The sequence below is a fragment of the Engystomops pustulosus genome, chromosome 7 (assembly GCF_040894005.1).
Source record: "Engystomops pustulosus chromosome 7, aEngPut4.maternal, whole genome shotgun sequence".
In the NCBI taxonomy this organism is placed as follows: Eukaryota; Metazoa; Chordata; class Amphibia; order Anura; family Leptodactylidae; genus Engystomops; species Engystomops pustulosus.
The window spans coordinates 159,239,051-159,265,806 of NC_092417.1; the positions used below are offsets into that span (position 1 = coordinate 159,239,051).

Sequence of the window (26,756 nt, forward strand, 5' to 3'; positions counted from 1 at the left end):
ACATAGACCTTCAGGAGCGGAGATGGTGGAGACCACTGGTGGAGTATAGGAGGACATTGGTGGAAACCAATAAACCAGGATCAATTACTCATACACATATCTGTTACCCATAGACTCCTTCCTTCTAAAATCAACCTTTATCATTCTGCTGATGAGCCAGAAGCGATCTGGGGGGTATTACCAGTGTCCCTCTGTGCTGTAACTCCACAGACCGTTACCCAGTCTCCTCCCCAGGAGGGAAGTGCTGGGGGAGAAGGAGGTGGGGAAGACAGTGTAATAGTCTGTAGAGTCTCTGGTAACAAACCCAAGAGTTCTATAGGCTCATTGGCATCATTTTAAAAGTTGAATTTAGAAGGAAGGAGACCATAGATAACAAATATAAGAAGATTACCACAGTCACGGTGCCTGGATCTAAGAAACGTACAGCGGACACCAGATGTAACTATTACATCTAAATTTGTAAATCATGTACTTGATAACACGCTCTAGTTTATCTTGCGTCTATTAGAGAATATTAGTAAATCTGCCCCATTGTCTATAAGTCGTGTGTGGATCATAGAGGAGAAGAGACATTACCGTGATGATGCAGTCCAAGTCCAGCGGCTGTTTTCCTGTACTATACTCAGGAGCCGGATCCAGGGGTAGGAAATTCTCCTGTCAATACATATTAAGTGTCAAATTTGAATCATTTTCCCTCAATTAATCATCACCTCCATCATCATCATCAATAACATCAGCAGCAGTTATGGGACATGGTGAGTCCATGACTATATAGTAATGGCCTCCTTACCGATCTAACAATCCAGCAGGGGGGCTCAGGTGACTCCGGCATCAGCTCTCCTGGTCCATCCTGTGCAGCAGCGGCCAAATTATAGAAGGCAGGAGAAGGACCTAGCTGTGGGACATAAAAATAGAAACATTACTTTCAGATCAATGACATCTTATTGATAAGATGTCATGGAGGAGGTGAACCCCAGATAACCCCAATATCACATGTTATGTATAATGTGGTGACGGCTGATGACGTCTCTAGAATTATTTACCCCGTCGTTGTAGGATTTAATCCATGTGCGCCTAGCCTCCGGCTCCAGTGCCCTGCGGGACAGGACTTGGACACGGGTGCGCCCAGTAAGTTTATCCTATAGGGGAGAGAGAAGAACAGAATTTTGGGTCAGTGAAATTATTTGTGGCTCCACATGATGGAGACGTCTCTAGAAGGAATCATGCAAAGTAACCATAGACCTTCAGGAGCGGAGATGGTGGAGACCACTAGTGGAGTATAGGAGGACATTGGTGGAAAGAGACATTGATATAACCAGAAATGAGTAAAGATGTAGTAGACGGCTCTAGAACATCTTCAATATCACATAGTCTATCTCTCAGAGCATTATGGGTAATACCAGGCTGTATACAGCAGTGATAGAGAAAGTAAATGGAGAAAGATTCTATTGCTATGGTAACCAGTACACACATCCGCCATCTTTATTTTAGAGTAAATTACGGTATACAATTTTTGCAATTTCTTCACATAAAGTTTATAATTTTAAACTGTTATCAGCAAGAGGAGTGTAAGAATGAGTCTGGGGGTGACATATTATAACTCGTGCACAGTAGATACAGGGTTTAGATCTTCCCCTCACCCTCCCAGACACCTCAATGTCACCCTAATGACAGATCTAGGATGTCAGTATAACCAGGAATGGGTGGAGGGGACATCAGGACCTGGACATAATGTCACCATGTTTTATATCAAGTCCTCTAGGGACAGGGGTCTGGGGGTAAATCTTCTTCCTGCTCCTCTGGACACACATCACTATCAATAATGTCCCAAATGTAGAACAGAAACCAAAAATGAGAGCAGATATTCCCCAGGATCCGTGTCGGACTGTCCCACCAGAGGATCGGAGGCTCCAACCTTATACTGGATTACAAAGATACAGCAGAAGACAACTAAATTTGGAAGCTGGAAGGGTCTTTTTTTGAGTTGAATGTGAAGAGGGTCCTCCAGAATAATGTTATCTGGTGGACCTAAGTAGCCCAACTACGACACCGCCCAGGATTCCCCTTATCTACATTACAATCCGACCGTCTATTTCCTGATGTCTAAATTTCACCACTAAAAATAATCCTGATATCCGTCAGTAAATAAAGTCTACTTACCAAAAATCTTTCCATCATTCGTCTGTAAAACAGCAACAAAATCTCCTCTTCACTCTCCACTCCTCTACTATACAACCCTCAGAGAATTATGCGTACACAGCGGGAGTTTTATAGCAGTGATGACATCACAGCGGGTATGACATCATGTTAAGAACTCAGTTGAATGGGGAGGATTCTGATTCCATGGCAACCCAGTACAGGGAGCGGCCATCTTGTATAATAAATGATGGAGACATGATAAATGTATATTAAATATGGCAAATTTAACCCTTTTGACTCTCTTCTATTCCGGGAGTTACTCATATATCAGTATATCAACTTCTGATAGGACAGCCAAAATATTTCTGCCTAAACCCAAAGACATTTGTATAATAGTGTCCAGGTGGTGACCTCATACCTGCCATACAGGGCCGCATCTGCCATGAGGCGAGATGAAAATCTCGCCTCAGGCGGCAGAATGCGGATCCCTGTAAAGGGCGGCGAAATTCGCCGCTCTAAAGTGGGCGATTCGGCCGCCCGTTAACGCCCGAATCGCCCACTAGCTAAATAAATCGTGCCTGTCTCTTTAAGACACAGGCGCGATTTATATGCGGAGCGACGCAGCGCCTTTCCGGCTGCTGCGTCGCTCCGTTCTAATCAGTGACACAGGCGTCATGACGTCACGCCGCCTCTCTCTCACAGGAGAGCCGCGTGAAACCGGGACCCGCGCGCCGAGGGAGCAGCTGCCTGCAGGTGAGTATATATTTTATTATTTTTCCTCTTCTTTCATTCATTTATCTATACATTATATGTGGCCATAATTGTTGTATACTGTGGGGGGGGGGATTGTATACATTACATGGAGCCAGAATTGTTTTATACTGGGGGGGGGGGTACTGTATATATTTTATGGGGCCAGAATTGTTTTATACCGAGGTGGGGGGGGGGGGGGTACTGTATATATTTTATGGGGCCAGAATTGTTTTATACTGGGGGGGGGGGGGGGGGTACTGTATATATTTTATGGGGCCAGAATTGTTTTACACTGGGGGGGGGGGGGTACTGTATATATTATATGGGGCCAGATTCATTTAAACTGGGGTGGGGGGTGCTCTATATATTATATGGGGCCAGAATAATTTTACACTGGCGGGCTGTATATTGTATGAGGCCAGTTTATTCTTTTCCTGGGGGGGTTATATATTTATATGGGTCCAGATTTCAACTGGGGGGCTGTATATGGGATACAGTATAATACTAAGCTGGGGGGCTGTATATGGGATACAGTATAATACTAAGCTGGGGGCTGTATATGGGATACAGTATATTACTAAGCTGGGGGCTGTATATGGGATACAGTATAATACTAAGCTGGGGGCTGTATATGGGATACAGTATATTACTAAGCTGGGGGCTGTATATGGGATACAGTATATTACTAAGCTGGGGGGCTGTATATGGGATACAGTATAATACTAAGCTGGGGGCTGTATATGGGATACAGTATATTACTAAGCTGGGGGCTGTATATGGGATACAGTATATTACTAAGCTGGGGGCTGTATATGGGATACAGTATAATACTAAGCTGGGGGACTGTATATGGGGTACAGTATATTACTAAGCTGGGGGCTGTATATGGGATACAGTATATTACTAAGCTGGGGGGATGTATATGGGATACAGTATATTACTAAGCTGGGGGCTGTATATGGGATACAGTATATTACTAAGCTGGGGGCTGTATATGGGATACAGTATAATACTAAGCTGGGGGCTGTATATGGGATACAGTATATTACTAAGCTGGGGGGGCTGTATATGGGATACAGTATATTACTAAGCTGGGGGGATGTATATGGGATACAGTATATTACTAAGCTGGGGGATGTATATGGGATACAGTATATTACTAAGCTGGGGGCTGTATATGGGATACAGTATATTACTAAGCTGGGGGATGTATATGGGATACAGTATATTACTAAGCTGGGGGATGTATATGGGGTACAGTATATTACTAAGCTGGGGGTGTATATGGGATACAGTATATTACTAAGCTGGGAGGATGTATATGGGATACAGTATATTACTAAGCTGGGGGGCTGTATATGGGATACAGTATATTACTAAGCTGGGGGATGTATATGGGATACAGTATATTACTAAGCTGGGGGGGCTGTATATGGGGTACAATATATTACTAAGCTGGGGGGGCTGTATATGGGATACAGTATATTACTAAGCTGGGGGGATGTATATGGGATACAGTATATTACTAAGCTGGGGGGCTGTATATGGGATACAGTTTATTACTAAGCTGGGAGGGGGCTGTATATATGATATAGTATATTACTAAGCTGGGGGGATGTATATGGGATACAGTATATTACTAAGCTGGGGGGATGTATATGGGGTACAGTATATTACTAAGCTGGGGGCTGTATATGGGATACAGTATATTACTAAGCTGGGGGCTGTATATGGGATACAGTATAATACTAAGCTGGGGGCTGTATATGGGATACAGTATATTACTAAGCTGGGGGCTGTATATGGGATACAGTATAATACTAAGCTGGGGGCTGTATATGGGATACAGTATATTACTAAGCTGGGGGCCTGTATATGGGATACAGTATATCACTAAGCTGGGGGGATGTATATGGGGTACAGTATATTACTAAGCTGGGGGGCTGTATATGGGGTACAGTATATCACTAAGCTGGGGTGGTGTATATGGGATACAGTATATTACTAAGCTGGGGGGGCTGTATATGGGATACAGTATATTACTAAGCTGGGGGGCTGTATATGGGATACAGTATATTACTAAGCTGGGGGGATGTATATGGGATACAGTATATTACTAAGCTGGGGGGCTGTATATGGGATACAGTATATTACTAAGCTGGGGGGCTGTATATGGGATACAGTATATTACTAAGCTGGGGGGCTGTATATGGGATACAGTATATTACTAAGCTGGGGGGATGTATATGGGATACAGTATATTACTAAGCTGGGGGGCTGTATATGGGATACAGTATATTACTAAGCTGGGGGCTGTATATGGGATACAGTATATTACTAAGCTGGGGGGGGCTGTATATGGGATACAGTATAATACTAAGCTGGGGGGCTGTATATTCACATTGGTCAGGGGAGCACTGTATGTAAAATCATGTAACATAATAACAGAGTGGGATATATTAGTTATAGGATACAATAGATTACTTTGCATAATTTAAGCTAAATGTTAGGGGTCTGTATTAATAAATTGGGGGTGTTGTATATTGATTGGTGCTGTGTATGCTATAATTCCAGTAGAATATACATAATGAAGGGATGTTTTATATGTGGGAGAGTGCGGTCAGTTGTGTTGTGAGGGGTATATACTTCATACTGTAAGTGACTGTGGTATTTTTAGGGACGCCGGGTGGAGATGTGCTGCACGGAGCTGAAGATATCCGGCCGTGAACTCAGCCTTGATACGTCATGGATTGGAGAACCCGGAATAAAGTCCTCCTGATGGAAGAGATTGTCATCTATAAGGTACTAGATGCCACTAATGACTCCGAGAACCTGTAGTCAGTCACACAGTGTCAGGGAGCTGCCTGTGGGGATGTTAATTGTTAGTAAAGTTTTCAGCATTTACTTAACAGGGAGCCGGGGGGGGGGCAGCATTTTAATATTCGCCTCAGGCAGCAAATATGCTAGAATCGGCCCTGGCTAGCAGATAGGACACCATGTGCAATCTGCTCAGCACTTCCTGCTCTATAACATGCTGCCTGCAGATAGGACACTATGTACAATCTACTTGGCTACTCTTGGTCTATAACATGTTGCTAGCAAATCTTAAAGGACATCTACCGCCAGGATCAAGGATTGTAAAACAATCCCCCTTTGGCAGGATCAGATAATATTTTAGTTTTTTATACCCTGGCTTTTACAAATGAGCCACCTGAGGGGCTCTGGGCTCCATAGGTGCTAATGGAGACTGTAGCCCCTCAGGCTCATTTGCATGATTTTACCTTTTTTGCCTGCAGATAGGACACTATGTACAATCTGCTCAGCTCCTCCTGCTCTATAATATGCTGTCTGCTGATAGGACACTATGTACAATCTGCTCAGCTCCTCCTGCTCTATAACAAGCTGCCTCCAGATAGCGCACTATGTACAATTTGCTGAGATCCTTCTGCTCTATAACATGCTGCCTGCAGATAGGACACTATGCACAATCTCCTCAGCTCCTCTTGCTCTATGACATGCTGCCTGCATATAGGACACTATGTACAATCTGTTCAACTCCTCCTGCTCTATAACATACTGCCTGCAGATAGGACACTATGGGGGTCATTTACTAAGGGCCCGAATCGCGTTTTCCCGACGTGTTACCCGAATATTTCCGATTTGCGCCGATTGTACCTGAATTGCCCCGGGATTGTGTCGCACGCGATCGGATTGTGGCGCATCGGCGCCGGCATGCGCGCGACGGAAATCGGGGGGCGTGGCCGAACGAAAACCCGACGTATTCGGAAAAACCGCCGCATTTAAAAACCGAAAAAGTGTCGCTTGGGGACCGCTTACCTTCACCTGGTCCGAGGTGGTGCATTCCGGCGCGTGGAGATGATTTTCAGCGCAGCAGCGCCACCTGGTGGACGGCGGAGGAACTGCCTTCATGAATCCCGGACGGACCCGAATCCAGAGCAGAGAACGCGCCGCTGGATCGCGAATGGGCCGGGTAAGTAAATTTGCCCCTATGTACAATCTGCTCAGCTCCTCCTGCTCTATAACATGCTGCCTCCAGATAGGACACTATGTACAATCTGCTGAGCTCCTTCTGCTCTATAACATACTGCCTGCAGATAGGACACTATGTACAATCTGCTCAGCTCCTTCTGCTCTATAACATACTGCCTGCAGATAGGACACTATGTACAATCTGCTCAGCTCCTTCTGCTCTATAACATGCTGCCTCCAGATAGGACACTATGTACAATCTGCTGAGCTCCTTCTGCTCTATAACATACTGCCTGCAGATAGGACACTATGTACAATCTGCTCAGCTCCTTCTGCTCTATAACATACTGCCTGCAGATAGGACACTATGTACAATATGCTCAGCTCCTTCTGCTCTATAACATACTGCCTGCAGATAGGACACTATGTACAATCTGCTCAGCTCCTTCTGCTCTATAACATGCTGCCTACAGATAGGACACTATGTACAATCTGCTGAGCTCCTTCTGCTCTATAACATACTGCCTGCAGATAGGACACTATGTACAATCTGCTCAGCTCCTTCTGCTCTATAACATACTGCCTGCAGATAGGACACTATGTACAATCTGCTCAGCTCCTTCTGCTCTATAACATGCCGCCTACATATAGGACACTATGTACAATATGCTGAGCTCCTTCTGTTCTATAACTTGCTGCCTGCAGATAGGACACTATGTACAATCTGCTCAGCTCCTTCTGCTCTATAACATGCCGCCTGCATATAGGACACTATGTACAATCTGCTCAGCTCCTCCTGCTCTATAACTTGCTGCCTGCAGATAGGACACTATGTACAATATGCTGAGCTCCTTCTGTTCTATAACATGCTGCCTGCAGGAATAATCCATGTATTCATGTAAGTTGTAATTGTATCAGTTTTCTGTGTATCTAATGGTCTATAATTAAAATGTTTCCATACATTGTACAATATAACAATAATTGTGTATGGTATATAAGAAAACACTTGAAAAAAAACCCATGGAAAATGAAAATGTGCAGAAAAGTAGCAAATTTTATTTTTTTTTTAGAGAGGGAGAGAATCCAGAAGTCTATGTCAGCAATGAAATCTAAACTAGTGGGTTATTGAGCCCGGAATTTAAAATCGGGAACATATTTCCAGCTGAACGTGTCAGTCACATGTAGATGAGGACAGGATAAATATTTTTGGAGATATTACTACTTGGAGCGTCAGCTATAAAACCCGCTCTGTAAAGCCCAGACAGGCAGCTCCATTTATGGGGGATTAAGTGGTGACGTAAAAGTCCCATTCATGTAATGAATACTCCGGATCTGTTTATATTGGGAACATAAAGGAAACAGAAGCAGTTGTTACATTCTCCTCCATCCAGGGAGTAACGCTCTGTTTCTGCAGAATATCACTCCAACTGATTATACTGATTCCAATCACAATGGGGGTCATTTACTAAGGGCCCGATTCGTGTTTTCCCGACGTGTTACCCGAATATTTCCGATTTGCGCCGATTTTCCCTGTATTGCTCCGGGATTTTGACGCACGCGATTGGATTTTGTCGCATTGGCGCTGGCATGCACGCGACGGAAATCGGGGGCGTGGCCGAACGAAAACCCGAAGGATTCGGAAAAACCGCCGCATTTAAAAAATAAAAAGTGTCGCGGAGCTTGCACTTACCTTCACCAGGAATAGGCCGGTGAACTTGAGTGCATTCAGCGCAGCAGCGCCACCTGGTGGACGCCTTAGTGAATCTTGGGCGGACCCGAATCCACCGCAGAGAATGCGCCGCTGGATCGTGAATGGACCGGGTAAGTAAATCTGCCCCAATGTTTGGTATATAAACTGTACACTAACAATATATACAGTATACAGGTGGTCCCCTACTTAACAACACCCAACTTACAGACGACCCCTAGTTACAAACGGACCTCTGGATGTTGGTAATTTACTGAACTTTAGTCCTAGGCTACAATAATCAGTTATAACAGTTATCACAGGCGTCTGTAATGAATCTTTATTGGTAATCCTGGTTCGTATGACAATCCAACATTTTAAAAATCCAATTGTCACAGAGACCAAAAAAATTAGAATTCAACTTAAGAACCAACCTACAGAACCTATCTTGTACATAACCCGGGGACTGCCTGTATTCTTTTATGAAAAAGAAGAATTTGTCAGTTGCCTCCAATTCAAGACTGTTTTAACCGTAGGGTACAGGCCTTGTGGCAGTCGGGGGCCCCATGTCAGTCCCAAATTCCACTCTGTATTCAATAACAATGGGGCAGATTTACTTACCCGGCCAATTCGCGATCCAGCGGTGCGTTCTCTGCGCTGGATTCGGGTCCGGCCGGGATTTATGAAGGTAGTTCCTCCGCCGTCCACCAGGTGGCGCTGCAGCGCAGAAAAGCATATGAATAGAGATGAGCGAACATGCTCGTCCGAGCTTGATGCTCGGTCGAGCATTAGGGTACTCGAAACTGCTCGTTACTCGGACGAATACTTCGCCCGCTCGAGAAAATGGCAGCTCCCGCCGTTTTGCTTTTTGGCGGCCAGAAACAGAGCCAATCACAAGCCAGGAGACTCTGCACTCCACCCAGCATGACGTGGTACCCTTACACGTCGATAGCAGTGGTTGGCTGGCCAGATCAGGTGACCCTGGGATAGACTAGCCCCTGCCTGCGCTGCTCGGATCATTCTGTCTCTGGATGCCGCTAGGGAGAGAGCTGCTGCTGGTCAGGGAAAGCGTTAGGGTGTTCTATTAGCTTACTGTTAGGCAGGAGTGATTCTCCAAGAACCCAACAGCCCTTCTTAGGGCTACAATAACGTTCTACTTTTTTTATTTTAATTTGCATCTATTACCATTTTGTGAGGAATTAGCAGGGGGACTTGCTACCGTTGTGTTTAGCTCTTAGTGGCACACATATCCATAGCAAAGACCGAAGTGGGAAAATTCAGTAGGGGTTGGATTTCTATTAGGCAATAACTCAGTGTCATCTCATCTGGCATAGTAGTGTGCTTCCTTTGATACTTGGCTAGAAAATAGCCATAGGAGAATACAAACAGCTTCTTGAAGCCTACAGTAGCGTTCTATATATTTGATTTCTGGTTGATCTGCTGGTGGCTTTAGTTTCTGCAGTGCATGTACTTGCCAATTCTGAGCAATTTGTAGTGAGACTTGCGACCGCTGTGTTCTGCGCTTAGTGGCGCACATATCCATAGCAAAGGCCGAAGTGGGAAAATTCAGTAGGGGTTGGATTTCTATTAGGCAATAACTCAGTGTCATCTCATCTGGCATAGTAGTGTGCTTCCTTTGATACTTGGCTAGAAAATAGCCATAGGAGAATACAAACAGCTTCTTGAAGCCTACAGTAGCGTTCTATATATTTGATTTCTGGTTGATCTGCTGGTGGCTGTAGTTTCTGCAGTGCATGTACTTGCCAATTCTGAGCAATTTGTAGTGAGACTTGCGACCGCTGTGTTCTGCGCTTAGTGGCGCACATATCCATAGCAAAGGCCGAAGTGGCAAAATTCAGTAGGGGTTGGATTTCTATTAGGCACTAACTCAGTGTCATCTCATCTGGCATAGTAGTGTGCTTCCTTTGATACTTGGCTAGAAAATAGCCATAGCAATAGGATAGGATTGTTTGGTTTTAAAAACTCAAAAAAAAACAAAAAACACAAAAAAAAAAAAAAAAACACAAAAAAACACAAAAAAAAACAAAAAGAAGTAAAAAAAAAAAAAAAAAGTTATAACTCTCATTTTAAAAATGTTTAACCCGAGGGCTAGGGGTAGAGGACGAGGGCGGGGACGTGGGCGTCCAACTACTGCAGGGGTCAGAGGCCGTGGTCCTGGGCGGGGTGAGACACCACCTGCTGATGAGGGAGCAGGGGAACGCCGCAGAGCTACACTCCCTAGGTTCATGTCTGAAGTTACTGGGATTCGTGGTAGAGCACTGTTGAGGCCAGAACAGTGCGAACAGGTGATGTCGTGGATTGCTGACAATGCTTCGAGCAATTTGTCCACCACCAGTCAGTCTTCCACGCAGTCCACCCATGTCACCGAAATCCCCACTCCTCCAGCTCCTGCACCTCAGCCTCCTCCCCCCCAGTCTGCCCCCTCCCAGGAAAATTTGCCATTTGAACCGGCATACTCTGAGGAACTGTTTTCTGGACCCTTCCCACAGTCACAAACCACTTGTCCGGTTGCTGCTGAGCAATTTTCCGATGCCCAGGTTTTCCACCAGTCACAGTCTGTGGGTGATGATGACCTTCTTGACGTAGTGGAAGTGTGTAAAGAGGTGTCCGACGATGAGGAGACACGGTTGTCAGACAGTGGGGAAGTTGTTGTCAGGGCAGGAAGTCCGAGGGGGGAGCAGACTGAGGGATCGGAGGATGATGAGGTGACAGACCCAAGCTGGGTTGAGAGGCCGGGTGAACACAGTGCTTCTGAGACGGAGGAGAGTCCTCGACCTGAACAGGTTGGAAGAGGCAGTGGTGGGGCCAGACGGAGAGGCAGGGCCAGAGCTGGTGCATCAGCGCCACTGTCAACTAGTGAAGCTCCCGTGGTGAGGGCTCTTGCGGCGAGGGCTAGATCTTCAGAAGTGTGGAGGTTCTTTAAGGAAACACCGGATGACCGACGGACTGTGGTGTGCAACATTTGCCAAACCAGGCTCAGCAGGGGTTCCACCACTACTAGCTTAACTACCACCAGTATGCGCAGGCATATGAATGCTAAGCACCCCACTCAGTGGCAACAAGCCCGTTCACCTCCGGCCGTGCACACCACTGCTCCTTCCCCTGTGTCAGCTGCTAGTCAGCCCCCTGCCCAGGACCCTGGCACAAAAACCCCATCGTCGCCTCCACGATCCTCCACAGCATCCACCAGCGTTCAGCTCTCCATACCCCAGACGCTGGAGCGGAAACGCAAATATAGTGCAACCCACCCGCACGCCCAAGCCCTTAATGTGCACATCTCCAGATTGCTTAGCCTGGAGATGCTGCCCTATAGGCTAGTAGAGACCGAGGCCTTTCGCAACCTCATGGCGGCGGCCGCCCCTCGGTATTCGGTCCCCAGCCGCCACTACTTTTCCCGATGTGCCGTCCCAGCCCTGCACCAGCACGTGTCAGACAACATCATCCGTGCCCTGACCAACGCCGTTTCTGACAAGGTCCACCTGACCACGGACACGTGGACGAGTGCTGCCGGGCAGGGCCACTATATATCGCTGACGGCACATTGGGTTAACTTGGTGGAGGCTGGGACCGAGTCTGACTCTGGGGCTGCTCATATACTGCCGACGCCGAGGATTGCGGGGCCTACCTCGGTCCAGGTGTTTCAGGCCTACTATGCCTCCTCCTCCTCCCACCCCTCCTCCACCTCCTCCTCCGAACTACCATCCGTGGGCACGGCGCCATCAGTCGGTAGCTCTAGGCACAGCAGCACTGCCGTCGCTAAGCGACAGCAGGCGGTGCTCAAACTGCTGAGCCTAGGCGACAAAAGGCACACCGCCCAAGAGCTATTACAGGGCATCACGGCGCAGACTGATCTGTGGCTGGCACCGCTGAACCTCAAGCCGGGAATGGTTGTGTGTGACAACGGCCGTAACCTGGTGGCGGCTCTGCAACTCGGCAGACTGACACATGTGCCATGCCTGGCCCATGTGTTAAATCTGATAGTGCAGCGTTTCCTCAAGACATACCCCAATCTGTCTGATTTGCTCACGAAGGTGCGCCGCATCTGTGCGCATTTCAGGAAGTCCAGCCCAGATGCTGCCACTCTCAGGGCAGCGCAGCGCCGCCTCCAACTGCCCGCTCACCGACTGTTGTGCGACGTGCCCACGAGGTGGAATTCAACACTGACCATGTTATCCAGAGTTTACCAGCAGCGCAGAGCGATTGTAGACTGCCAGATGTCAACTTCCACCAGAACTGGTAGTCAGGTCAGTCAGCTTCCTCAAGTCTACAATGAGGAGTGGACGTGGATGTCTGATATCTGTCAGGTGCTGAGTAACTTTGAGGAGTCAACACAGATGGTCAGTGGCGATGCCGCCATCATCAGCCTCACCATCCCGCTGCTTGGCCTGTTGAAAAACTCTCTGGTCAGCATGAAGTCGGAAGCTTTGCGCTCGTCACAAGAGACGGGGGAAGAATATTCCCTTGTTGATAGCCAAAGCACCCTAAGGTCTGTTTCTCAGCGCATATCGGAGGAGGTGGAGGTGGATGAGGAGGAAGAGGAGGAGAATGTTGGCGAGACACAAGAGGGGACCATTGTTGAGTCCTTCACTGTTCAGCGTGTATGGGCAGAAGAAGAGGAGTTGGAGGAGTTGGAGGAGGAGGAAATGGACAGTCAGGCCAGTGAGGGGAGTGAATTCTTACGCGTTGGTACTCTGGCGCATATGGCAGATTTCATGCTAGGCTGCCTATCCCGTGACCCTCGCGTTCAAAGAATTTATTCCAGCACCGATTACTGGGTGTTCACTCTCCTGGACCCACGGTACAAGCAAAATCTTTCCACTCTCATCCCTGCAGAGGAAAGGAGTGTGAGAATGCATGAATACCAGCAGGCCCTGGTGCACAAGCTGAAACAGTATTTCCCTTCTGACAGCGCTAGCGGCAGAGTGCGTAGTTCTGCGGGACAAGTAGCGAGGGAGAGTAGGCGAGCAGGCAGCTTGTCCAGCACTGGCAAGGGTACGCTTTACAAGGCTTTTGCCAGCTTTATGTCACCCCAGCAAGACACTGTCACCTGTCCCCAGTCTCGGCAGAGTAGGGCTGATCTTTACAGAAAGATGGTGAGGGAGTACGTAGCTGACCATACCATCGTCCTAAATGATCACACAGCTCCCTACAACTACTGGGTTTCAAAGCTGGACATGTGGCACGAACTGGCGCTGTACGCCTTGGAGGTTCTTGCCTGCCCTGCCGCTAGCGTCTTGTCCGAGCGGGTTTTCAGTGCAGCTGGTGGCATCATCACCGATAAGCGTACACGCCTGTCGACTGACAGCGCTGACAGGCTGACGCTTATTAAAATGAATAAAGGCTGGATTTCTCAGAATTTCCAATCTCCACCAGGTGAAGGAAGCTCAACCTGAATAATTGATCCACTCCTCCTCCTCCTCCTCATTTTCCTCCTTCTCCTCCTCTTTGTACAGTAAAGCAGAGGAAAATGGCTATTTTTTGACAGGGCCCACTGGCTCTTGCTATAGTACTTCATGCATTTAATTTTTCTGGAGGGCCACCTACCCGGTCCTCTGTTTGAAACAATTTTTGTGAGTGCCACATACAGGCACTCAATCTATTCCATTTTTCTGGAGGGCCACCTACCCGGTCCTCTGTTTTAAAAAATTTTTGGGACTGCCACATACAGGCACTCAATCTATTCCATTTTACTGGAGGGCCACCTACCTGCTCCTCTGGTTTGAAACATTTTTGGGACTGCCACATACAGGCACTCAATCTATTCCATTTTACTGCAGGGCCACCTACCTGCTCCTCTGGTTTGAACAATTTTTGGGACTGCCACATACAGGCACTCAATCTATTCCATTTTACTGGAGGGCCACCTACCTGCTCCTCTGGTTTGAAGAATTTTTGGGACTGCCACATACAGGCACTCAATCTATTCCATTTTACTGGAGGGCCACCTACCTGCTCCTCTGGTTTGAAACATTTTTGGGACTGCCACATACAGGCACTCAATCTATTCCATTTTACTGGAGGGCCACCTACCTGCTCCTCTGGTTTGAAACATTTTTGGGACTGCCACATACAGGCACTCAATCTATTCCATTTTACTGCAGGGCCACCTACCTGCTCCTCTGGTTTGAACAATTTTTGGGACTGCCACATACAGGCACTCAATCTATTCCATTTTACTGGAGGGCCACCTACCTGCTCCTCTGGTTTGAAACATTTTTGGGACTGCCACATACAGGCACTCAATCTATTCCATTTTACTGCAGGGCCACCTACCTGCTCCTCTGGTTTGAAGAATTTTTGGGACTGCCACATACAGGCACTCAATCTATTCCATTTTACTGGAGGGCCACCTACCTGCTCCTCTGGTTTGAAGAATTTTTGGGACTGCCACATACAGGCACTCAATCTATTCCATTTTACTGGAGGGCCACCTACCTGCTCCTCTGGTTTGAAACATTTTTGGGACTGCCACATACAGGCACTCAATCTATTCCATTTTACTGGAGGGCCACCTACCTGCTCCTCTGGTTTGAAAAATGTTTGGGACTGCCACATACAGGCACTATCCAAATTAAATTGTCTCCATAGCAGCCTCCACACGTTGTCTCCATTGCTACCTCCAAAAGTCGTCCATATAGCTGCCTCCATACATCGTCCCTTTATCAAACGAGGTGTGTCAGGCAGAAATTTGGGTTGTTTTCATGGATTCCACATCAAAGTTGTTAACTTTGTCGCCACCCTGCTGTGTTATCCACAAAATATACTGGCAAACTTTTACCATTTAGGGATATTATTTCAGCGCTTCTTGCGCATCTGTTTACATTCCCCTCACCCGGCATATCCTAAACTTATAAGAACGCTACTACACTTGATCTTATACAAAAGGTTCTTAGAAGTGCTGTTTGGGGAGTAGCCTAGAGACAGGGGCTTGGATTGGCGAAAGCTCGCCTGGCAGCGGAGCGCCAGCTCCATGCGCATCATGCGCTTCTTGCGCATCTGTTTACATTCCCCTCACCCGCCATATCCCAAACTTATAAGAACGCTACTACACTTAACTTGGTGCAGGCTGGGACCGAGTCTGACCCTGGGGCTGCTCATATACTGGCGACGCAGAGAATTGCGGGGCCTACCTCGGTCCAGGTCTCAAAGGCCTACTATACCTCCTCCCACCCCTCCTCCACCTCCTCCTCCTCCGAATTACCATCCGTGGGCATGGCGCCATCAGTCGGTAGCTCTAGGCACAGCAGCAGTGCCGTCGCTAAGCGACAGCAGGCGGTGCTGAAACTGCTGAGCCTAGGCGATAAAAGGCACACCGCCCAAGAGCTATTACAGGGCATTCCACATCAAAGTTGTTAACTTTGTCGCCACCCTGCTGTGTAATCCACAAAATATACTGGCAAACTTTTACCATTTAGGGATATTATTTCAGCGCTTCTTGCGCATCTGTTTACATTCCCCTCACCCGGCATATCCTAAACTTATAAGAACGCTACTACACTTGATCTTATACAAAAGGTTCTTAGAAGTGCTGTTTGGGGAGTAGCCTAGAGACAGGGGCTTGGATTGGCGAAAGCTCGCCTGGCTGCAGAGCGCCAGCTCCATCACAAGATCCAACTAACATAGTTGCAGCACCTTTAATCTACTACTAGTTCACTGCCTCCATAATAATAATAATCTTTATTTATATAGCGTCATCATATTCTGCAGCGCTTTACAAATCATAGGAAACAAATACAAATGTAATGTAACAGAGCACAACATTTGTATGGAATAACAGGAGTGAGGTCCCTGCTCGCCAGAGCTTACGGTTTATGAAGATGATGGGGTAACACGAGGTAAAAGAATATTTAATGGTCAAGCCATTCTTCTTAGGGAATAGAAAAAAATATAATAAATGGAATTGCTGTCGCTTGAAACACTCAGCCGTCATCTTATATACCAGGTCCAGGGTGAATGGGACTGCAGAGAAGTCTGGTGCCTGTTGGTTGCTGGATAACAGATGGGAGGACGACACAGGACGGGTTAGTAGAAGAGTTAAAACTTCATGCAGTTAATGAGTGTTATAGGCTTGCCTAAAGAAATGGGTTTTAAGAGCACGTTTGAAACTTTGGAGGTTAGGTATTAGTCCGGGGCAGAGCATTCCATAGAATTGGTGCAGCTCTAGAGAAGTCTTGGAGACGCGAGTGGGAGGTCCGCACTAGGGTAGAGGTTAATCTAAGATCACTGGCGGATCTAAGAGCACGGGTTGGGCGATAGACTGAGATAAGAGAGGAGAGGTAGGGGGGTGCAGCATTATACAGAGCTTTATGGATGAGGGTTATTATTATTTTAAACTATTCGAAAGGAGACTGGCAGCAAGTGCAGCGACTGGCATGAACTTTAAGCATACATGGTCCCCTTATCAAACGAGCTGTGTCAGGCAGAATTTGGGGTTGTTTTCATGGCTTCCATGTTAACTTTGTCGCCACCCTGCTGTGTAATCCACAAAATATACTGGCAAACTTTTATCATGTAGCGATATTATTTGAGCGCTTCTTGCTCACCTCCTTTGGTTCCTCTCTGCCACCCATTGGTTTGAAGCCTGAGTCCATTTAGGGTATGTCGCCATGCCACTCTCTAGCCTGCCGCTGCTGCCTCTGCATGCCGTCCCCTATAGTGTCAGGGTCAATTATTGCATGTTTTAGATGCTATCTAGCTTCATTCTGTCACTCTGTCATGGCCATGCTGTTGCCCATAATTTTGGCATAATGGTGCGATTAAGCAGCCTCAGAGGCATCCATGCATGCTGCCCCTGCTGTTTCCTGTCCATTTCCGTGGTGTTTCCATCCTTTTCTGAGGTTCCCAGGTGTTTGGCCAAGCTTCCCTGTGCAGAGCCTTGGTCCCCTTGAAAAATGCTCGAGTCTCCCATTGACTTCAATGGGGTTCGTTATTCGAGACGAGCACTCGAGCATCGGGAAAAGTTCGTCTCGAATAACGAGTACCCGAGCATTTTAGTGTTCGCTCATCTCTACATATGAACTCTCCGGAATACACCGAGCTGGACCAAGTGAAGGTAAGCGCTTCCCAAGCGACACATTTTCGGTTTTTAAATGCTGCGGTTTTTCCGAATACGTCGGGTTTTCGTTCAGCCACGCCCCCCGATTTCCGTTGCGCGCATGCCAGCGCCGATGCGCCACAATTCGATCGTGTGCGCCAAAATCCCGGGGCAATACAGGGGAAATCGGCGCAAATCAGAAATATTCGGGTAACACGTCGGGAAAACGCGAATCGGGCCCTTAGTAAATGACCCCCAGTATGTCTATAAAGTAACGTGTGTCTGTCTATAAAGTATGGACACATCACAGTAGTACTACTTCTCCTATCCTGTATATATGGGCAAGGTGTCAGGATTCAGGGGACATGGGTGGCAGGAGCACTCGTGACACAAGGTACAGTACTACTTCTATTACCCTGTATGTATGCACTATGTATGGACAGTACTACTACTCCTAGCATGTATATAGTGGCACTGCTCATCACTGCTGCACCTATCCTGCATATATTGACACTGCACAGAACTACTACTCCTATCCTGCATTAATGGGCACAGCTCAGTACTAGTACTCCTATCTTACATTAATGGGCACAGCTCATCACTACTACTCCTATGTATATGTACACTTATACGTATATGTAACACTTTACTACTCCTAATATACACTCACCGGCCACTTTATTACAGGTTAAGATTAAGACGGTATACCGTCGAAACGCGTCAACCGATTTGTATCCTCATTGTATGACTTTTTAATTAATAAAGAAGAAGAATTTGGCATCTTACCCCTGTGGAGTGTCTCGTGTCGTGCCGGTCCCAAGTTGTTTTTCCTCTTATGCTACATGGCTATGGTCTGCGTTTTCCGAGCACCAGGACATCCACACAGCGAGAGTACAGCCAAGACGGTCTGAAGGTTGGGTGAGCCGGCTTCATTTTCTTTACCTTTGTCTACATAGTAGTGGAGGTTGAACTTTTTTGGCCACTTTATTAGGTACACCTGTCCAACTGCTCGTTAACACTTAATTTCTAATCAGCCAATCACATGGCGGCAACTCAGTGCATTTAGGCATGTAGACATGGTCAAGACAATCTCCTGCAGTTCAAACCGAGCATCAGTATGGGGAAGAAAGGTGATTTGATGCCTTTGAACGTGGCATGGTTGTTGGTGCCAGAAGGGCTGGTCTGAGTATTTCAGAAACTGCTGATCTACTGGGATTTTCACGCACAACCATCTCTAGGGTTTCCAGAGAATGGTCCGAAAAAGAAAAAACATCCAGTGAGCGGCAGTTCTGTGGGCGGAAATGCCTTGTTGATGCCAGAGGTCAGAGGAGAATGGGCAGACTGGTTCGAGCTAATAGAAAGGCAACAGTGACTCAAATCGCCACCCGTTACAACCAAGGTAGGCAGAAGAGCATCTCTGAACGCACAGTACGTCGAACTTTCAGGCAGATGGGCTACAGCAGCAGAAGACCACACTGGGTGCCACTCCTTTCAGCTAAGAACAGGAAACTGAGGCTACAATTTGCACAAGCTCATCGAAATTGTACAGTAGAAGATTGGAAAAACGTTGCCTGGTCTGATGAGTCTCGATTTCTGCTGCGACATTCGGATGGTAGGGTCAGAATTTGGCGTCAACAACATGAAAGCATGGATCCATCCTGCCTTGTATCAACGGTTCAGGCTGGTGGTGGTGGTGTCATGGTGTGGGGAATATTTTCTTGGCACTCTTTGGGCCCCTTGGTACCAATTGAGCATCGTTGCAACGCCACAGCCTACCTGAGTATTGTTGCTGACCATGTCCATCCCTTTATGAGCACAATGTACCCTGTAACATCTGATGGCTACTTTCAGCAGGATAATGCGCCATGTCATAAAGCTGGAATCATCTCAGACTGGTTTCTTGAACATGACAATGAGGTCACTGGACTCAAATGGCCTCCACAGTCACCAGATCTCAATCCAATAGAGCATCTTTGGGATGTGGTGGAACGGGAGATTCCCATCATGGATGTGCAGCCGACAAATCTGCGGCAACTGTGTGATGCCATCATGTCAATATGGACCAAAATCTCTGAGGAGCTTCCAGCACCTTGTTGTATCTATGCCAGGCAAAAGGGGGTCCAACCCGTTACTAGCATGGTGTACCTAATAAAGTGGCCGGTGAGTGTATATATATACTACAAAGAACTACTAATCCTTTCATATACATGGCCACTTCACAGTACTACCACTCCCATTCTGTATATATGGCAACTGCACAGTACTACTACTCTTATCCCGTGTATATGGGCACAGCACAATACTACTACTCCTATCCTTTAAATATAGGCATAGCACAGTACTACTACTCCTATCCTGTATATATGGGCACAGCACAATACTACTACTCTTATCATGTATTTATGGGCACAGCACAGTACTACTACTCTTATCCTGCATATATAGGCACAGCACAGTACTACTACTCCTCTTATCCTGCATATATAGGCACAGCACAGTACTACTACTCCTCTTATGCGGTATATATAGGCACAACACAATACTACTACTCTTATCCTGCATATATAGGCACAGCACAGTACTACTACTCCTCTTATCCGGTATATATAAGCACAACACAATACTACTACTCTTATCCTGTATATATGTGCACAGCACAGTACTACTCCTCCTTTCCTGTATATATAGGCACAGCATAGTACTACTATTCTTATCCTGTATATATGTACACAGCACAGTACTACGACTCCTATCCTGTATATATGGGCACAGCACAGTACTACTACTCCTATCCTGTATATATAGGCACAGCACAGTACTACTCCTCCTATCCTGTATATATAGGCACAGCACAGTACTACTACTCCTATCCTGTATATATAGGCACAGCACAGTACTACTATTCTTATCCTGTATATATAGGCACAGCACAGTACTACTACTCCTATCCTGTATATATAGGCACAGCACAGTACTACTACTCCTATCCTGTATATATAGGCACAGCACAGTACTACTGGAGGTCTTCTTTAATAAGAACATAATTTAATAAAATTACAATATCTGCTACATCTAGTTGCACATGCTTAGCGCAGCAGAAATTTGCTGTCAGGTTCCCTTTAAATTAAGCGTTGTGAAATAAAGTTTTGACATGTACCAAGTGGCCACTCCGATCTACTCCGGCTTGGATATAACTTGGCAGAGATGTCCTACAATACTAAAACAATGTACTTGCAAAAGGTCGCTCATAGTCCACACCTATCTTCCAAAAAGTTGTGTGAAGTCAAACAAAGTAGACAATGATTTGGCTGAGAATTAATACAGATGGAAAATTTTAAGACGTATTATGTAATTCTGAAAGTGTCATTACCACATGAAATAAAAAAGCTATAGTTTTAACCATTCCCTATTCTGAAATGTTCCATGTATGGCTTCACGCTGGCACGTGAGACAGAACATGTGTCCTAGTATTAGGTTGCCCAGGTAGACGTTGTCTCCACTGCACCAGATAGTCGCCAATCCATAAAATCCCAAATCCTCCTCTAACGTTAAACACAAACAATGTGTGAGCTGAATGCAAAAAAACTAAATGAAACAAAGAAAGTCTATGTTAATATCTGTCAAGGCCAGGAGCACGTTCAGCCAACGTTTTACACAAACCATGTGCTCTTTGTGTTCTTCCATAAAGCTTGTGATCATTCATACTTTTTTCCGGTTTGTGCCGATTTTCCCTGAATTGCCCCAGGTTTTTGACGCACGCGATCGGATTGTGGGGCATCGGTGTCCAAACGAAAACCCGACGGATTCGGAAAAACCGCCGGATTTTTTTAAAAAAAAGTGCCGCTTGACACACACTTACCTTCACCCAGCAATGGATCGTGAACTCCGGTGGACCTCGGTGGACTTCAGCGCAGCAGCGACACCTGGTGGACGTCGGAGGAACTGCCTTAGTGAATCGCCAGAAGACCCGAATCCTCCGCAGAGAATGTGCCGCTGGATCGCGAATGGACCGGGTAAGTAAATCTGCCCCATTCTCTAATGTAAAAATAATAGCAGGAAACAGGTTTCCCAAGGGTCCACTAATACAATAGAAGGTCAATTAGACCTCCATGGTCCACCACGGCTATGGTCCAGACGTTGCTCGGGTCTCCACATCCTGATGTCTCCTGAAACACCAAAAAATAGATTTAGATGCAATGGTAGGCTGAGGATCTCAGACAACTTCCTGTGAGTAGTAGGACAACAGGAAGTAACCATGTAAAGGAGGAGGTCTCATAATAATGATATGAGATGACAGTTCTATCATGGTGTCTGACTGCTGTGAGTATGATAATGATGGTGCCAAATTGTCTATGGCAACAGTTGACCACACTCACTCTTTTGCTCCTGATCTTCATCTTGCATGGCATCTTTTAAGCCTAAACTTATGTAAGTTGAGCCGTTACTACTCTACATGGCAGTAATATTAATATAGTGTTATTAATATCATTGAAGTCATGTATCTCACGAAGGCTGCACACCAGCAACCTCAAGTGGTTATGTCATCTGGACCACGGCCCAAAATTTTAACCTGATCTCAGGGTTTGGTTATTTTTACCAGGTATTTGTCTCAATTTTTTTTGTATCTCTTTTCCTCCATAAATCTGGAGTTAATCTTGGAGGATTTTGTGGGTATCTACATGTTCCTCTATAACATTCAGTACAACGTGTTTTTGAAGAAGGACATGGCCTGTCACATTCATTTTCTTCTAGTAGAAGGTGCCAGGTTATTGAAATGTCAATGTGATAAGCAAAGTCATGTCTGGTGGGCTACTATATTACACAGTTCTTCTCCGAGTGGTAAAGCAGCATATCTATTGAGGGTCAGCATTGTGTTAGCAGAAGTGGATTGGGGTTTAATAATAATAATAATTCTTTATTTATATAGCGCACACAGATTACGCAGCGCTGCACAAAGCATGTCAAATCGGTCCCTGTCCCTGGGGCTCACAATCTAAACAACCTAACAGTAAGTTTTTGGAGTGTGCGAGGAAACCGGAGTACCCGCAGGAAACCCACGCAAACACGGAGAGAACATACAAACTCTTTGCAGATGTTGACCTGGGTGGGAAAAGAACCCAGGACCCCAGTGCTGCAAGGCAGAAGTGCTACCCCCAGGGCCACCAGATAAAATAATTCTGGAGGCTTTCTTTCCAGGTAATAGATCCCACAAGTCTCCAAAATAGTTTGCCTTGTGGTCAATTTATGGGGTCCAGTGTTTTAAGCAACCGTTCCTGGAGAAGTGACTCAATCCCATCATACTATGGCCCCCATCTTTGAACCCAAAGCATAGGTAGTGTTATGGGTAAATTTACTCCTACGGATAGACTGGGAAATTTGTCAATTCTTCTTACTTTTCTGATGGACCAATAGAGTAAGGGAATAAAAAACAATTGGCCAATAGCTGAAAGTAACCAACAGGTTGTAAAATGCGTTAGAATAATAGAAAACAGTCCCGTAAAATAAAGATCAGTCTTCTTGGCAGGTTAGATACAAGGATCCTGCCGTGCTGGAGGACAAGGCACCACAGGCTGATTATCCACAGCTTTAGTAAAGTGGATATAGATATCGAGTGGAACAAATTTGGCAGTGGTGCATTGTGGGTTTGGTTGAAGCCAACAATGGTTTTGGACTACCACGGCGTGACCAGCCACCTCTCCTCGTATTAAATCAATATCTTTATGGGCTGCTCCAGAGACTATGTGTAGTCTGTAATCTGTTCTTGGCATTTACTAAGCCGTCTGGGAGCAAGATGAGAAATAATCCCAACACATGAAGCCGAATGGAAAAGTTCCACAACCACAATCTCTGTAAATGTTTAAGTTTTACTAAAATATTTGTCTTTTTGCTTAAGTGTGATCATGGTGTCTGGGTAGGTATCATTTCTTAAAAGCAAATTCTTCATCATAATTATTTCTTTACCAGACTTTCCTGATGATTAAATGTTTTCTTTACAGACATAAAAAATGTTTAGGTTGATTGTTTTTTTTTTTTTTTAAATTACCCACAATTCCACACTCTTATCATGTATTACATAGGCCATCTGCAAGGACCTTGAATGACCTTCGAATTCCTGGCTGACAATCACATTTTGATGGTTTCCAAAATGAATTAAAAAATACTCCGATAGGAAAATACTAGGGAAAGAAAGGGGTTTTTATATAAAAATACATGGAGCAGTCAATGTATGTTTCCAGTTTCTTGTTATAACATTTAGGCTAAGGCTCCATGGTAACATTTTGTTACCGTAAAAGAGCATAACCGCGAGGGTTGAAGAGTCATTTAACAATCCTAACAATATCGACATTTATTATTATCCTTGAGATAAGTTTGAGACATGGAGGCACATTGACTTACCCCGTCCAGTCGCGTTCCCGCGGCGCGTTGTCCGACGAGGATTCGGGTCTCCCGGGATTCACTAAGGTCGTGCGCCCGAGGGCGCCGGAGTTCACCTTCTTCTTCCTGGTGCATGTGAGTGCTTGATCTTGCGGCAAAAATCGTTTTTTAAATTCCGTGTTCAACGGCCACGCCCGTGAAAGCCGGTGCTGATGCGCCACAATCGCGTGTACCAAAATCCCGGGACAATACGGCGCAAAACGGAAATATTCTGGAAATCCGACGAAAGTGCGGCGTTCGGACCCTTAGTAAATGAGCCCCATGGTGTTTAAGTGTTCTTACTTACAGTCCCAGACCCCGGTAAAACAGTGGTACAAAATTATTCAAGGTTAGAGGGACTTGAGAAGGTTGCATTGGGTTTCTAGTCACACCGCGAAGCCCCATTTCTCTCACCAATACCATTTTTAAGCACCCTTCTGGAAGCCCTCTCTGACCTCCTGCAGCCCTTTCCAGTGTGGGCTGACATCTCATCATCACTTAAATTTCTGCCAGACCGGGATGAGGTGCCAGGTCATGGCAGACAGGCCCAATAGAGCCTCCATAACCTAGTCTTGGTACGAGCCCAGGATTCACCCCATTTCTGTTACTGGGCTCCATGATTAGACTAGGAGGTCATGGAAGGCTTATTAGACCTCCTGGAGAAGTTTTCTATAAGTTGACACCTTGGTTGTGGCAGGATTTCTGCCAAGAATATGTAGCCACCCTCCTGGAGCCTTGGCTTGGTCTGTGGAGACCTTGTCCTCACACTCTGAGACTTTTAGGAAGGACGCTGCATGGTGGATGCTCTATGTTCCACCGTGAGGATCCACATTCCAGGGCCTAGTCAGGACTTCAGAAGGGAGTCTACTTTTTGAGAGACTCCTGCTCCTGGCTATGCTGGTAACGGCTTTAGGAAGTCAGTCATGGCATGCTCAAACTTGTATTCATACTGATATTTATTTGGGTCCTCAAACCTGGACTCCAGCCAGGATTTCAGGTTCAACACCGATTGTGGGGGTTACCGGTGGTGGGGGTAAGATAACCAAACGTTTAGGTTCAGTCGAATCAGAACTTGATTGGTACCCTTCACGTGAGGCTTATTTACTGTTACACTTTTATCTTCTTCAACCACACACGTTGTACATAGCTCGGGCTGGCCAAGTGAGGCAGGCAGAGAGATAATGCTACTATATAACAAGCAGCAGAACTCAACAAGCTCCCTGTGTGATCTGGAACTGAACCAGAGCCTTTATCAGGCCGAAAGACATAACCTAATAATCCGATTTTCAATATTTTCGTATCCTACTGCATCACTCAAGGGAATTGGGTCTGTCATAGTGAAAATCGTCCTCCGAGCAGTCCTATGTACTTACATGTATTGCACAAGAGAAATCCGAGAATGCGTTTGCAAACTCAACCAACGCGGCTGCCAAGGTCTGCTGGCACATGGGCTTTCTGATAATACACAACAGATAATATAGTCCATGGTTTGTTTTGTTGTGTCCAGTGTTTCCATGACTGCAGGAACTAAGTTTTTCCCTCAAAGGAACTGTGTCACATTCAAGGCACCGCGCCAAAAGCAATGTATAGTTTCCACTGTATAGATCCCAGGCGTGAGACCTGGAGGAATGTATGTTAAAGTCATCAGTAACACTTCATGTCCCAACGAGGTTCGAGAATAGAACATTACTGAATCTAGATATTGACTTCCAACTCTATTATACTTCACTAATCGCTTGATAAGACTGATACACCTTAATATAATAAGTATATATTTAATCAAAAGGGACCACACAAATACGTCCGTCCATTGTTTCTTACATGGATCTCTTCTGTAGATGACTTATGATAAGTTCTTACTAACAGTCGTAGTATATTCATCTTTATCATGTCGGACTCATGCTGAAGTCAAAATGTTGGGCCATCCTTAGGTTGGATGGTACCCTGTGGTGAGTTGACTCTTGGAGTCCTGGCTTGGTTGGAAGTGTCAGGGGTCACATGATCACTATGGCCTATCAGTGTTGTCACTGTTGTCACTTCTGTGAGCAATGATAACGTGACCACCTACATTTCCAACTAAGATGGAAGCGTATTCCGAGAAACTGAAATGTGCCATGGGGACTGAGAAGCAGGATAAATGTATTCTATATTTCATTTATTAAAGGGAGTATGTCACAAGGAATGTCATGTTTAACTGATGACAGGTTCCAATAGCCTATGCTATGCTGATTTTAAAAATGCCTTTGTCAACCATTCTGAATAATTTCAGTACTTTGTAATAGTTTGCATTACATGGCTCCCTGCCAGCAGCGTGTGGTGGACCCTGGGGGAGTGTTTGCTGCAGCCTGTGCCTCCTCCTGCATTCTCCCTCTCCTCCTTGCCATCCCCTCCCCATCCCTCCCCTGTCTACTCTATGCACATGACAGGAAGTGGGGAGGGGGAGGGAGCTGTGTGAGTGTGGAGGAGACTGACACAGGCAGACACAGGGTGCAGCTGCCCCTCCCTGGGGACTTACCAAATGCTGCCGGCAGGGAGCCTGGTAGCTTAGGCAATTTAAACCTGTCACCAGCTAAAAATCACATTTCTAGTGACAGGTTCCCTTTAAGTCATCAGGAGATTTCTGCTGATTCTGGAACCCACTTTAAAGGGCGCCTGTCACCACATATTTCACAAATAAAGATGAGATGACCCGTAGTTTCAGTTCGGGTTTGCACGGTC

General features: G+C 46.0%; 2 long non-coding RNA genes across 2 annotated transcripts in view; one reads left to right on the plus strand and one right to left on the minus strand.

The window, feature by feature from the left end:
• Window positions 1-325: 325 nt before the first annotated feature.
• Window positions 326-2,607, minus strand: LOC140069031 (uncharacterized). The gene is made up of 3 exons (XR_011848683.1): window positions 2,161-2,607; window positions 791-1,139; window positions 326-654 (listed from the first exon to the last, which is right to left on the minus strand). It is a non-coding gene; the product is annotated as an uncharacterized lncRNA (long non-coding RNA).
• Window positions 2,608-5,578: 2,971 nt separating this feature from the next.
• The window catches only part of LOC140069032 (uncharacterized), a 68,718-nt gene continuing 47,540 nt past the window's right edge, over window positions 5,579-26,756 (plus strand). The window contains exon 1 of the long non-coding RNA XR_011848684.1: window positions 5,579-5,694. This is a non-coding gene — a long non-coding RNA (uncharacterized lncRNA). The remainder of the gene's footprint in view (window positions 5,695-26,756) is intronic.